The sequence below is a fragment of the Sinocyclocheilus rhinocerous genome, unplaced genomic scaffold, assembly GCF_001515625.1.
Source record: "Sinocyclocheilus rhinocerous isolate Xijiao unplaced genomic scaffold, SAMN03320098_v1.1 scaffold285, whole genome shotgun sequence".
NCBI classification, from domain to species: domain Eukaryota; kingdom Metazoa; phylum Chordata; class Actinopteri; order Cypriniformes; family Cyprinidae; genus Sinocyclocheilus; species Sinocyclocheilus rhinocerous.
In genome coordinates this window covers 788,483-802,433 of record NW_015630288.1, presented here as the reverse complement: position 1 = coordinate 802,433, position 13,951 = coordinate 788,483, and positions in this window count along the sequence as shown.

Below are 13,951 nucleotides of genomic sequence, written 5' to 3'. Positions count from 1 at the left end.
GATGCTATCACTAATTAATACGAGTCCTCTGGTCTCCCCTCACCACTGGGGGTCAGGGCTCATTCCACTAGAGGTATGGCGGCCTCCAAGGCCTTCTCATCAGGTGTATCGATGCACGATATTTGCAATGCTGCGGGATGGTCCACCCCTCTGACCTTCATCAGGTTCTATAGCCTTGACCTTAATGCCACTGCTGGCTCCTCAGTTCTCTCAGCCTAGCTGTGCCATTCCACACTGGGCAGGGATTTGTCAGTATGGTGGTGTGGGCATACTCGTTCCCAAAGCGTTCTCCAACGCAGCGTGAGTTCCTGAAGGGGAACGTCCCAGGTTACGTATGTAACCCTAGTTCCCCGAGGGAACGAGACGCTGCATCTCATTGCCATACTTCCTGCATCCCTGCTCCACCGCACGTGCTTTTATACTTCCTGGTTGCTACGTCATCCCCGCCGATAAAGTCACCCGGGATTCCCTAGGACGGATTACACACATGTTTCAGCGCGTGGGAACACGGGGGCGTTCCCAAAGCGTTCTCCGACGCAGCGTCTCGTTCTCTCGGGGAACTAGGGTTACATACGTAACCTGGGACGTTCTCTTTCATGTGTTCTTGCGCTTGAAAGAACAAATTCACCTCACCAATTTAACCATTCAAGAAAAGGCGAAAGAGCTTAATTGAGCACACACGTGCTGTCTTCTTACGCTTGAACAGACAAATACCTACAAAATTGTTGAAATACCCATCTTGGAGAGCATTGGAGAGCATGAAAATTCATAGCTGCCAAAATGTGATACCCCTGTTTGTTTCATAAAAACTAACTTCAATGTTTAATAACGTGACTCATGTGATGTGTCAGCTTGTCTTCTTTTTATTTTATAAAGCAAACTGATCTGATTAATATCTTTATAGATACAGCAGGGTCACTTAATCTGACAGATCAAATTTAGAGCTACCGAAATCAGACACCCCTCTTTGTTTTACAATAACTGATTATAAAGTTAAATAAAGTAACTAATGTGTTGTCAGCTCCTCTTCTTTCTGTTTTATAATGCATATTGACATTAATATTTTTATAGATACAGCACAGTCACTGAATCTGACAGGATCAAATTCATAGCTACCGAAATATGTTACCCCCTTTATTTCATAATAACTGTTTATAAACCCTTGTGAATATATATATATATATATATATATATATATATATATTGCAGTATATGCAGATATTATATTACTCAAATAAAAGGCCACGAGAGACACTTTCATGACTGTTTTTTAACACACGTAGGTGCACTTTTAAAGAACAGAATTCTCCCTCCTCTCCTGTTAATATGGCATTACTTAATGCCAGGTCTCTTTCTAACAAATCTTTTATTGTAAATGACCTTTTTTTAGTTTTAGTTATTCTTGACAGAGACCTGGCTAAATCCTGAAGAACTGACTATGGCTAATTGTACCTTCTATAATTCTCCAAGGTCCTTTGGTCGTGGTTGGGGTCAAGCTGTGCTCAGGAATCAGAATCACTGCAACCTTTTGCCAGTTGATGGTTTTTCAGCTTCTGAAGTGTAGCTAATTAAGATGAATCTTATATGCCCTGTGTTCTGTGTATTCCTTTAGACTTCCTATATAGTACAAGGATTTCATTGTTGAATTCTCACAGTTCTTATCTTCCTTGGTACCTCATTGTGACAAACATTATTGGGAAAATAACTTTTAAAAGTTATTACAATATTGTGTTACTCCTTAAAAAGTAACTAATTATGTTAATTACTTTTTATGGAAAGTAATGTTACATTACTTTTGAGTTACTTTTTAAATCTGGGCAGGGCTTGCTTGTTTGGTTTTAATATAAAAAAGTTCTTCTTTTACAAATGTAAAAGCCCTTTCACACAAAAAGTGAAATGAATACGCCTCAGGAAATCTAAATTCACGTCTGTACCATAGAGGGCAAATGTGTCATTTTTGCTTATTAGTATGGTTGAATTGGATCATCGAAGGTCAGTAGCAAAGACATTGATTAATAAAATGGGATTAAATACATAAATTATATTTGTCTTATTCAACATATTTAATTATTGCAGGTTTGTATAATATTCTGAGTTTGCATTTGACTTTTTTTTCATTTTGAGGAACACTGAATCTGTTTTTGTGCAGTTGAGATGAGCAAATGCATGTTGACATTTAGTCTAGAACTACAGTAACGTTCACAGCACACACAACACCTCTTCACTTACTCCCGATTTCTCTCAACATGAGGAAAGGAGAGCTGTCAGTCAATACGTGGTATTTGAAAAAGTAACTCCGATATTTCCTTCTAAATTAAAAAAGTAATGTTACTTTACTAGTTACTTGAAAAAAGTAATCTGATTACATAACTTGCATTACTTGTAATGTGTTACCCCCCAACACTGGCGACAAACTGTTAATTCTGGGAAATTTCATATTTGTGTATGCTGCACAACACAACTTTTTGTCAAGAAATTATTGTGTATATGGGATTCTTTTAATCTGACACAGTTAGTTTCAGGTCCTATACAAAAGGTCATACTCTTGATCTTGTATTAACCTCTGGTTTTAATGTGACTAATCTTGAGGGATTAGAATCTGGAATAAGTGAAGTTGATGTTTTTAATACGACTTGTACTGCTAGACCAGGTAGGTCCTCTCAAGTTGCTGAGATATGAAGTCAGATATTCACTAGGTGGAAATGCTTTGTGATTCCTTAAGTTTCTGTCAAGACTGCAAAATCTAGTTCCTTCTCTGAAATAATTGCACATAGACCCAAGGTAATTTTTAATACAACATATTCCATTCTTAAACCTTCCACAGTAGGCTATCCTATTGCAACCCCTGAGAGATGTTTTTTTGTTGTTGATACAATTCAGGATAAGAACACAAGTACTGGTCCCAGTTGTGATTCACTCTGAATCCATGCTGCCTCCCAGCTCTTTCAGGCATTTTGACCCTGTCTCTCATTCACTTGTCAGATATAGTTTCATCATTGAAACATGCACATTCTCCAATAGATGTCATGACAATGTCATCACAATTTCTCAAATTTGTTTTTAATTCTGTTGCCTCCATCATACTGGCTGAAATAAAAACAGTTGTCTGAGGAATGAAGTGGTTCCTGCAAGCTTCAAACTGTGAAGCTTGCTGTGGTATAGTCACACCAGACTCTGGACCAGAGGCTGGTCTAACGGTTTCCACAGCTGCAATTTTTTTTCTGCAAAACAAAAGGTGAGATGAATGAACCATGCTTGAATGATAACTAGGATCCAAAGGTTGCCTCCCAGAGGAGGCAGAGTCTTTTCAGATGTGCAGGAAATTACCATTGTTAACATGCTAATTGCCAACAATCCAGTAAAACTTCACGAAATTCGTGACAGACTGCTGGCAGATATTACTTTTCAGAATGTGAATAAGGTCAGCACAATGATAATTACCAGAGTCCTAGAGAAACATAAAACAAGGAAGAATCAATTGTACACTGTACAAAGAACTGCGGTATCAGTATATCCAAGTAAGATGTCTGTCAGTAACCAAACAGGGTACATACATACTTATGCATATAAGCATGCTTATGTATATTACTGTAAAATGGTATTTTCAATAGTAAAGGAGATAGGTGAACTGCACTTTTATCTTCGTGGATGACACTGGATTCAACCTGAAAAACATGCTGCCAGAGAAGAAGAGTGACCAGAGAGTGACCAGGCCAGAGAGGAGCTAACATTACGATGTGTAAAGCACTGTCCAGGGAAGGTTTGCTGTTCCACAATCCACTCATTAGCCCCTATATGGAACTCCCATACCTTCGTTGTTGTGTGGGATAATGCACATCCCAGTATATCAGTATTATTCTAGCCTCCATAGTCCCCCTCTCAAACCTCGTAGAGGAGTGGAAGTGGAAGGTTTAAGACGACCATGTCCAGATGACTTTACTGGATGAAGTGAATGCAAGGTGTGAAGACATTTCTCTGAAGAGTGCCAGGGTTGGATTAGAATTTCCAGAAGGAACTCACCAAGATGCATTGTCATAGAAGACATGAGATCTGATGTTGATGAGAACTTGTGGCCAAATGCGAGAGACATGGAGAACTAGAACACTCACAGAACTTTAGAATATGAGTGATTAGACTACTACTTGAATAGGTGTATACCTATTCTATGATGAAATACTGATTACTGTGAAAAATTATTCAAACTTTAAAGATAAAATTTCAGTAATTTTATGCTCCCTAATGTTAGTGGTTTTTAGGTCGGTGTGTTATAAGTGACAATGCATGCTTTCTGAGTGAGAATTGTTGCAAGTGTTATGGTGAAATAAGATTATTTTGAAACATATATGAAGTATTTTGTTGGACTGAGTGAGATTTGGCAAAGATTCATGTTGGAGTGTTTGAAGAGTTTTTAAACTGACAGGTTTTACTAGTGTTATGAAAGAATGAGCTGATCTGTGACATGTATAACGTGTTTTGGTATTTTTAGTGCATTTTGGATGATTGGCTGACATCTGCATTGTTAGTTTTCTCCAGACATAAGTTTGTTTCATGTACAGTGAGGCCCTCAGAGGCCCTGGAATGAATGATGCTTCCACAGACAACACCCTGTTCATCAGAATCACTATTATGAAACATTATAGTCAGTTATTATGAAATAAAGAGGTGTGTCACATTTCAGTAGCTATAAATTTGACCTGATTTTGATTCAGTGACCCTACTGCGTCATAAATATATCAATATCACGTCAATATACATTATAAAATATGCTTTATATCACTCAATATGCTTTATAAAATAGAAAGAGGAGGAGCTGACACCTCACATTAGTTGCCTAATTTAACTTTATAGTCAGTTATTATGAAACAAAGAAGGGTATCACATTTCGTTAGCTATGAATTGGACCTGTCAGCTTCAGTGACTCTTCTCTATTTATAAACATATCAATATCAATATGCTTTATAAAACAAAAAGAAGAGGAGCTGACACATCACTTGAGACAGGTTATTTAATATTTTAGTCAGTTATTATGAAATTAAGAGGGCTAACATACTTCGGTAGCTATAAATTTGTCTTGTCAGATTCAGTGACCCTACTGTATAAAGATATCAATATCAGATCAGCATGCTTTATAAAATAGAAAGAAGAGGAGCTGGCACATCACATGAAACATCATAGTCAGTTATTATGTATAAAATCAATTATTTTATTTTTGCTTCATATATTAGTACATCAATATAAGAATACCTCTTTAAAGCATGGCAGAAACATAAAGATTTAAAGGGGTCATATGATGCGATTTCAATTTTTCCTTTCTCTTTGAAGTGTTACAAGCTCTTGGTGCATAAAGAAGATCTGTAAAGTTGCAAAGACTAAAGTCTCAAATCCAAAGAGATATTCTTTATAAAAGTTAAGAGTCAGCCACGCCTACCTAAAACGGCTCGTTCTAACACGCCCCCACATGTCTACGTCACTGTGTGGGAAGATTTGCATAACACAGCCCAAATGTTCACGCAAAGAAAGAAAGCATAACTTTTATTCTCGCTGTAGTATTGATGCCGCCGCCATGTTGGACGATATCTGCTTCGTCATGCCTGGAGCTGATCTGTGCTGGTTGCTGAGGAAATACTACAACTTTGCGTTGTGGATCGCCGGATCGGCTTTAACCGTGGACGAAGCGGAATCCAGCCCAGGGTCGTCACATGTGGTTGCTGCAAGCCCGCCGGACGTCCTTCGTCGAATCCAAATACACAAACTAATGTTCTTTTTAGCAGCATCATATGACCCCTTTAAAAATGTAAGTTTAACGTAACATCAGGAAGACCAGCTACATGCTCTTTTAAGTGAAATGGTAAATATTACCACAACACTAGTGCTCAGAGGCAGACAGTAGCGAAGTATTTTTACTCTGCTTTAAAAGTACATTTCAAGTGTCTGTACTTTATCAGTGTTTTTCTTTAGAAAACTTTACTTCACAACATTCCAAAGCATAATATTGTATTTTTTTTTTACTGCACTACGTTTCATATTAAATATAATTTAATACTTAATTACATTAGAAATCTATTACTTTCATACTTTTTCTCAAGTAAAAGTAATTCAAATATTTACTTGAGTACAAGAAAGTACTACATTTTTAAGGTTCTTAAGTATTAAAGGTGAAACAAACAACAACTTTTATTTATGAAATGTAGTGCAGTAAATAGTATGCCATTATGCTTTGGAATGTAGTGAAGTAAAGTTTTCCAAAGAAACACACTCTGATAAGCTACAGATACTTTTTAAATTTACTTGAGTAAAGTAAAAATACGTCACTACTGTCTGCCTCTGCTAGTGTTCAAATAATGTTGTTAATTTGTAGTTGATCAGATCAAGTTTTAAAGATGAAAGTTGAACAAGAGCTTAGTGAAAATCCTTCTGAGGAGAGCATGTGCAACAAGAAAAAAGAATAAAAATACTGATAAATAAATGTTATGTGAATGTTAATAAAATAAATATGTTAAAGTAAATGATGGTGCCAAGTAATTAATCACATGCATGTATCTGGTAACTTAAATGTAAAATTATGTTAAATTAAAATTGAATATTAAAAAGAATTAAGAAGAGAGCATGCAAAAATATCTAATCAGTTATATTTTGAAAGGCTAAAATTACTTAAAATATCATAAGGTACTTAAAGTAAATAATTTACGTTAAAGGGCTTCAGATGACATAAAAATTGAAAAACCCCTGACACTAAAGATTCATAAAAAGGAAGACAGCAGATAGGCAGTCTCTGATTGGTCAGTTGCTTTTACTCATTTTATATTTGGGTAGTTTAAGACACCTTCTTATTAACATTATTTGATAGATGTAGCTTTGTGTGTAATGCAACTTACATGTCCTTATTAATCAGCATTACATCATAAGTTGTAGAGAATAAATCAATTCAATCTGTTTTACTTTAATTAAAAGTTAAATATTGATTTTAAAGTCTATGTAAATTTTTTATAAAAAAATATGTATTTTCCAAGAAAATGCCGAATTTATTTGTCCCTCATTTCTCTTTAACATATTCGTGTCTGTATTTTCCACTTTAAAAATAATAGTTTTCTTTGACCTTTGTGACATCATAAAATCTATCTATCTATCTATCTATCTATCTATCTGTCTATCCGTCCGTCCGTCCATCCGTCCATCCATCCATTATCTATTAAACTTGCTTAAACCTGTCCTAAAGAATAAGACCATCGTTTCAAGAATTGGTCCCAGGTCAAATACAGAGAAAATAAAATGTTGGTAGCTACCAGGGTTACTGCAGTTAACTAAAACTAAAACCATAAAAACTATATAAATAAACTAAATAAACTAAAACTTAATAAAAATGATTACAAATAACACTGGTCTGAGTTCGGTACTCTGATGAGTTCTGCACGCTCCTGGTCTTCATCTCAGGAGACACTAGGTGGCAGTAAAACATTTACTTTGCCGTTTAAGTTGCTGTGTTTTACAGCAAACACTTCTGATGACCTATCAAACATGTGTTTCAGTTTTACTCTGTCTAGCTGTTTGTTGAAAACAGGAAACGACTAGCTGTCTTTATTGGTTCTCCCTCTTAGTTCCTTACCAGAGCGATTCAGAAGAATGTGACAATGATGTCAACAGGTAGAACAGATTTATATTTAATAAGAACGTAAATTCATTTACAGATTTGCATAATAGAGAAAGCCTCTATTGTTGTTAAATAAATATTGACATTATTAAGTTTGCACTCACTTTTTTTTAACACATGGATAACAATAAAAATATAGGCCTACTTTTGGGGGGAAAAGTTAATTTATCTTCTTTTATTTTAATCATTTAGATTTTCTCTGCTTTACGAATATACAATATCTTAAATGAGAGGTTTTCCAGAAAGGAGGCAGACAGGTTTGGCGTCCACATCCTCACGTGTCAAATAGACAAACAGTTTTTCAGATCTTCATGTAGTTACTGCATACTGAATTCTGTCCTGTGTCTGTTTTGTATCGAATAAACAGAACTGGGTCAGAAATTATGTGAAAGTGGGTTTCTGGCCAAGAACCAACAAGAGTTTCTTTTGTAACATGGCGATTAGGGGCGAATAAATAAAACAATACTATGATAACAGAAAGATGCAAAAAAGAATATAGTGCAGTGAAAAGAGAAAAAAAAAACTTGAAGAAAAAGTGTGTGAACTTTGTTGTTAGAATTTTTGCTTATCCAAATTAATAATTACTGCTTATTTCACAGACTGGATACAGTTTTGCTCATGGATGTCAAGTTTACTTGCCTCAAACAAAACTTTTAAGATCTTTAAGACAACTGAAGCCACAACCTTGACACATTTTGACAAATACAGTGATTTGTTTTTCATCACTAGCACACATATTAATGAAACCATTATCTCTGATTCCCGGAGTTTGGATTGTTGCCAGGCAATCTGATAGGCACATGTAGTTTCACGATTCCTGATCCGTTCCAGCACTCAGTCCATTCCTGTTGTGATGATGTCTTTATCATACTGTCTATGGTAGAATAAGCAGTGATTTTCAATCACTCTCAGTTAGCAAAAGCTGTTTAAAACATACAGGTAACCTCACAAACATCAGGTACAGCTATAGTTATTACAATTATTTCCTTCACTGAAGGCCAGTTTGGGAAAAATACAGTTTCAAAAACAACAGTTTGTGTCTGTTGGCCAGATTGAGTTCATATTGTGATATCATGTTTGGCTAGTTTAAAGGGGTGAAGAACTGCATTTTTAACCATATAAAGCATGACACACACACACACACACTATATATATATATATATATATATACAGTATCTCACAGAAGTGAGGACACCCCTCACATTTTTGTAAATATTTTATTTATTATAAATGAATTATAATTAAAAATAATTATTTTATTTTATCTTTTCATGTGACAACACTGAAGAAATTACACTTTGCTACAATGTAAAGTAGTGAGTGTACAGCTTGCATAACAGTGTAAATTTGCTGTCCCCTCAAAATAACTCAACACACAGCCATTAATGTCTAAACCGCTGGCCACAAAAGTGAGTACACCCCTAATTCAGATCCTCAGAGAGTTCTTTGCCATGAGGTGCCATGTTGAACTTCCAGTGACCAGTATGAGAGAGTGAGAGCGATAACACCAAATTTAACACACCTGCTCCCCATTCACACCTGAGACCTTGTAACACTAATGAGTCACATGACACCGGGGAGAGAAAATGGCTAATTGGGCCCAATTTGGACATTTTCACTTAGGGGTGTGCTCACTTTTGTGGCCAGCGGTTTAGATATTAATGGCTGTGTGTTGAGTTATTTTGAAGGGACAGCTAATTTACACTGTTTTACAAGCTCTACACTCACTACTTTACATTGTAGCAAAGTGTAATTTCTTCAGTGTTGTCACATGAAAAGATATAATAAAATATTTACAAAAATGTGAGGGGTGTACTCACTTCTGTGAGATACTGTATATATATATATATACATATATTTATGAAGACTGAGGAATTATAAAATGTACAGAATGTTTTTGACTTTGTATATGTCAAAAGATCTAATTAATTTCTTAATTCATGGCTCCTTTAGATGACCGAAAATTAGCTTTTGTGATGTGTGTCACAAAGATGTGAGTCTGAAGCCATCTTGACATTGTGTGACTTCCTGTACTCTCTCATCTTTTCTCTAAAATAAAATAATAAAATAAAATAAAACAAAATAGAATAGAATAAAATAAAATAAAATAAAATACAGTTTAGTTTAGTTTAAACTAAACTAAGTTGATTAACTGGTCTAGTTTTGTATGAAAGCCTGTTTCTACCCTGGAATATATATATATATATATATATAATAAAAATTAAATAAAAAATAAATTACTGTGACCATTTCTCACAATTCTGACTTTTTTTTTGCAATTTAATATGTAATTTTGACTAATTGTTAAGTTGCACTGCATGATTTAAAGTGAGAATTATATGTTATGATAATTGTTATAACATAACAATTGCGGCAGCAAGATTAATTTTTAATGAGCCGAAAAGAATGCACGTCACACCTCTGTTTATCAATTTGCACTGGCTACCAGTAGCTGCTCGCATTAAATTCAAGGCATTAATGTTTGCCTACAAAACCACCACTGGCTCTGCACCCCTTTATCTAGATTCATTACTTCAGACTTATGTGCCCTTTAGTAGCTTGTGTTCTGCAAGTGATACTTTCCCCTTTTAGACTTGAACTCAATTAATTTACTGACTGCTTGTTTTCTTTAACAAAAAAAAAACAAAAAAATAAAATAAAAAATAACACTAGCTTCTCTATTCTTTTTGGTTCTATCTATGTATTTTCTTTTATTTATTATGCAATTAAGAAAAAGCAAAAAAGCTTTCACTCAAGTAATGGAGTTGAGTACTTTGTCCGCCTCTGTATGTGTATTGCGTTTTGGCTAACTGAGACTTGTCAAAGCACTTGCATATTGCTCTTTTGTTGATTTTGATTGCTTCCATTATCCTCATTTGTAAGTCGCTTTGGATAAAAGCATTGACATACAATGAATATACAATGATGAAATTGAAATACTTGCAATTTAATTGAATGAATGAATGAATGAATGAATGAAAGAAACTTACAACTGTCCCTTTGGGATGGAATTCATTACAGTCTTCAGAAAACTAGATGAAAATTAAAAAGGTGAAGGCACACTTCTTATTAAGCTCAAACTAACCAGTCCTATCTACTTGCACTTGCACATATGAAATTGATCTCTTGTTTTAATTCTATTATGCTTTTGGGTAGTTTAATGGTAGTGTTCTTGAAATCACATGTCTTAAAAACATGACAATTATTGATTTAATTTCATTTCTAATGTAAGTCTATCAAAGCACATATCTGGCTGAAGGTGAGATATTTCACAATATAATACAGTATATCCTCTTTTAATGAGAGTACATTTATGTTAAAATTAAGGAGCACTTGGATTTTGAGGATTCTCTCCCAACCCTCTGTCCTGATGTGAGTGTTGATGGTGGTTTATAACTTATGGTTTATAAATTGCATATGTGCCTAAATCGAACATCTGAATTGCATTTTATTGCGTTAAACCTGTGGTGTCTGGGAATTTGTATATTTTATAGGCTTTTCAGTGTCAAATTAACAGAAACGTTGAAACTGCTACATCAGACAGAGATTAAAGAAAGTGTTCTCAGTGTGCTTCAAGTATTTTAATTACCGTCATTCAAAAATTGCATTATCACTTTGAATATTTCACTTTTAATGAGATACTGTTGTGGTTTACAGTTGTGTGATTTTCAGTTTGGCCTACTCACCATCTGTTACTGTACTGAGGTCGGCAGAACTGCTGTTTAGCCAGAGGGTGATGCTGTAAGTGTCTCAGCTTTGATAATTCATCAGTGCAGGGTTTTTATAGTAGCACATCACTGTAACTGCTTAACACATACCAGCTAATGAGGCCTCTAACCACCTCCATATGGACTAGAAAAACCACGAGGAGAAACTGTTTTGCATCGAGCACGGCCTGGGACTAAAATTAAGCTTGTAATGCTTCATAACAGGATCCAAAATGATCGTATGCTGAGGTGGATTTCATGACTGGATGAGGCAGCAGGGTTGTGTGCCACTCACTTTTTATATCTCAGTTTGAATTGAAAGGTAGCAAACAAAATGAAAAACTGTAATTCAAAAAGTAATTCAAAAATTCAAAATGAGACTAAATGAGAGATTATACAACTACATGTTTTTTTTAATTCATGTCTTTTTTTTCGTTTTTAATTTATGTATATTAGAATGTAATACGTGTGTGGTTATAGCATAACATATAGCATTACTGCCTTTATCTGCAGGACTCTAACTTATGGTAAAGCATATTTTTGTTAATATATTCTTAAAGAAATATTTTTTTTTGTACTGCAAAACATTCATAGTTCCCCTTCAGGAACTCGAGCTGCCTCGAAACGCTAGGGGAACGCCTTCAGCATGACCACGCTCTGAATCACATGTGTAATCAGTCCAATGGATGGGCGAGACATCACGGGCGGGGTGACGTAACGACCAGGAAGCTAAAAGCACGTGCGGTGGAACCGGCATCAGCTTTCTGTCATTCAGCAAGTGCTCTGTGTGTGTGTCAGTCATACTGTTCGTTGTGAGTCTTATTTGGTGTTGTTTGTCCCTATAAGCTCCACTATGTCTAAAGCCAAGGCAAAGACAAAACATAAGGGCGGTAGCAGATCGCGTTACAGATTGTGTGTGCCTCCCTGCCCACGCTACATCACGAGCGGGGATACACACAGTCTGTGCATGGTCTGCTTGGGAGTGTAGCACACGGAGTCGGCTCTCGAGGGGGTTACTCGTGCGGTGGCCAAGTTAAACCTCGTCTGGCCCGCCGAGAAACAGGCTAAACCGCAGAGAAGCAAGTTGGATGAACGCTTTCTGTGGGCCAGGCCACCACAGAAAAGTAGCTGTAGTGTGAACGCAGCTTAAACCAGAATAAAACCTGCTCCGGAGCAGGGTATCGTGTAGCGTAAGTTACCATGGTGACAAAACCCGCTCAAAACCAACCCTTCTTCTTGAGCCCGAAAACTCCGACTGGAATTGGGAAACTCTGCTATAGACTAAACAGTAATACACATGCGCATGACGTTCACAAATTCGCATTTTTGTAGTTTACATGGAGACTATAGCAGTATCATTTTCTAAAACTTGCACTTTGAAATGCGTTTTCCAAAGTTTGCATTTTCAGACTCCCAAAACACATGTAAATGATCAGCAAAACAGTCTAAAATAGTTTTACACTTTTAGTTGAAAACGCGTCGTTTAAAAACCCCACACAAGTAACAAATTCCATCAATGTCATATCTGGTCAAAGGTTTCTATTTACAACATATTTTTGCAGCGTTAAGTAATATAGCCAATCACAGACACATCTGTTGATTTCATGAAGTCAACGGCCAATCGGACGTGTTTACGTTAGTCATCCACTAACCGTTCAAAATGCTGGAGTATTGTTCAGAGTTCTACACGCTCTCGCGAATCCTCTCATTTTAACAAAGTGTAGATGCAGAGCTTCGTTGATTGTAACACAACTTCATGAGATCGCGATAAGCTGAGTGTCATCTATAATCCAAGATATAAATCCATTCAGAATTTGATAAGAATCAGATAACCATTTATCCAATATTGTCATTTGCAATTGTGAGCTGCTATGACTGAGTGGAGGTGGGGCCTAATTAGCATATTCATGCATATTATGTGAATGCTACAAAGATACATTCATTTTGCTGATGACAAATTTTACGTCACATATTGCCGGTGACACAAGCAAATGCTTTAAATGTTTAGTAATTTCAACTCCTTACTCCAATCTTTGCACCAGAGGGTTCTAGAGGAATAAATCATTTTAAGAAAAAAAGAAAAGTTTTCTACTGGCAAGACATAGATGTACATCCACAATTAGCCTATACATTGTGCATCTGTGTTGAATTTTCTTTCAAACTGAACATAATTTCCTCAATCTTTCTGTCATGGCAGTTAAATTTTAACATCCTGTGTGGCATATGGCAGATTCAATCATGTAGACTCATGAATCGAAACGTTTTAGATTTGTGAAGCTCTAGAAAAGGCTTATCAGCCCCTCTTCATGTGGGGATCTTGGCTGGATTTGTGGACGACTTCATTCTCAGATGACATTATGAGAGGAACAGAATGGAGTTTTGCATCACCTCTGTCTTGTTTTGGAGATTAGATTGAATGGTGGGACACCAACTGGTCTGCTTGTGACTCCAATTAAGCAGCAGTTGTTCAGGACGTCAGGGTGACCAGTGGGATCTGAAAAGCTTTGTCTGAATGACGCCAGCAGTTTCATGTGTTACACCTCCTCTGTTCAGAACTTAGGTGCACATCCAGCTCAAGTTATATGTGTAGCAAGCT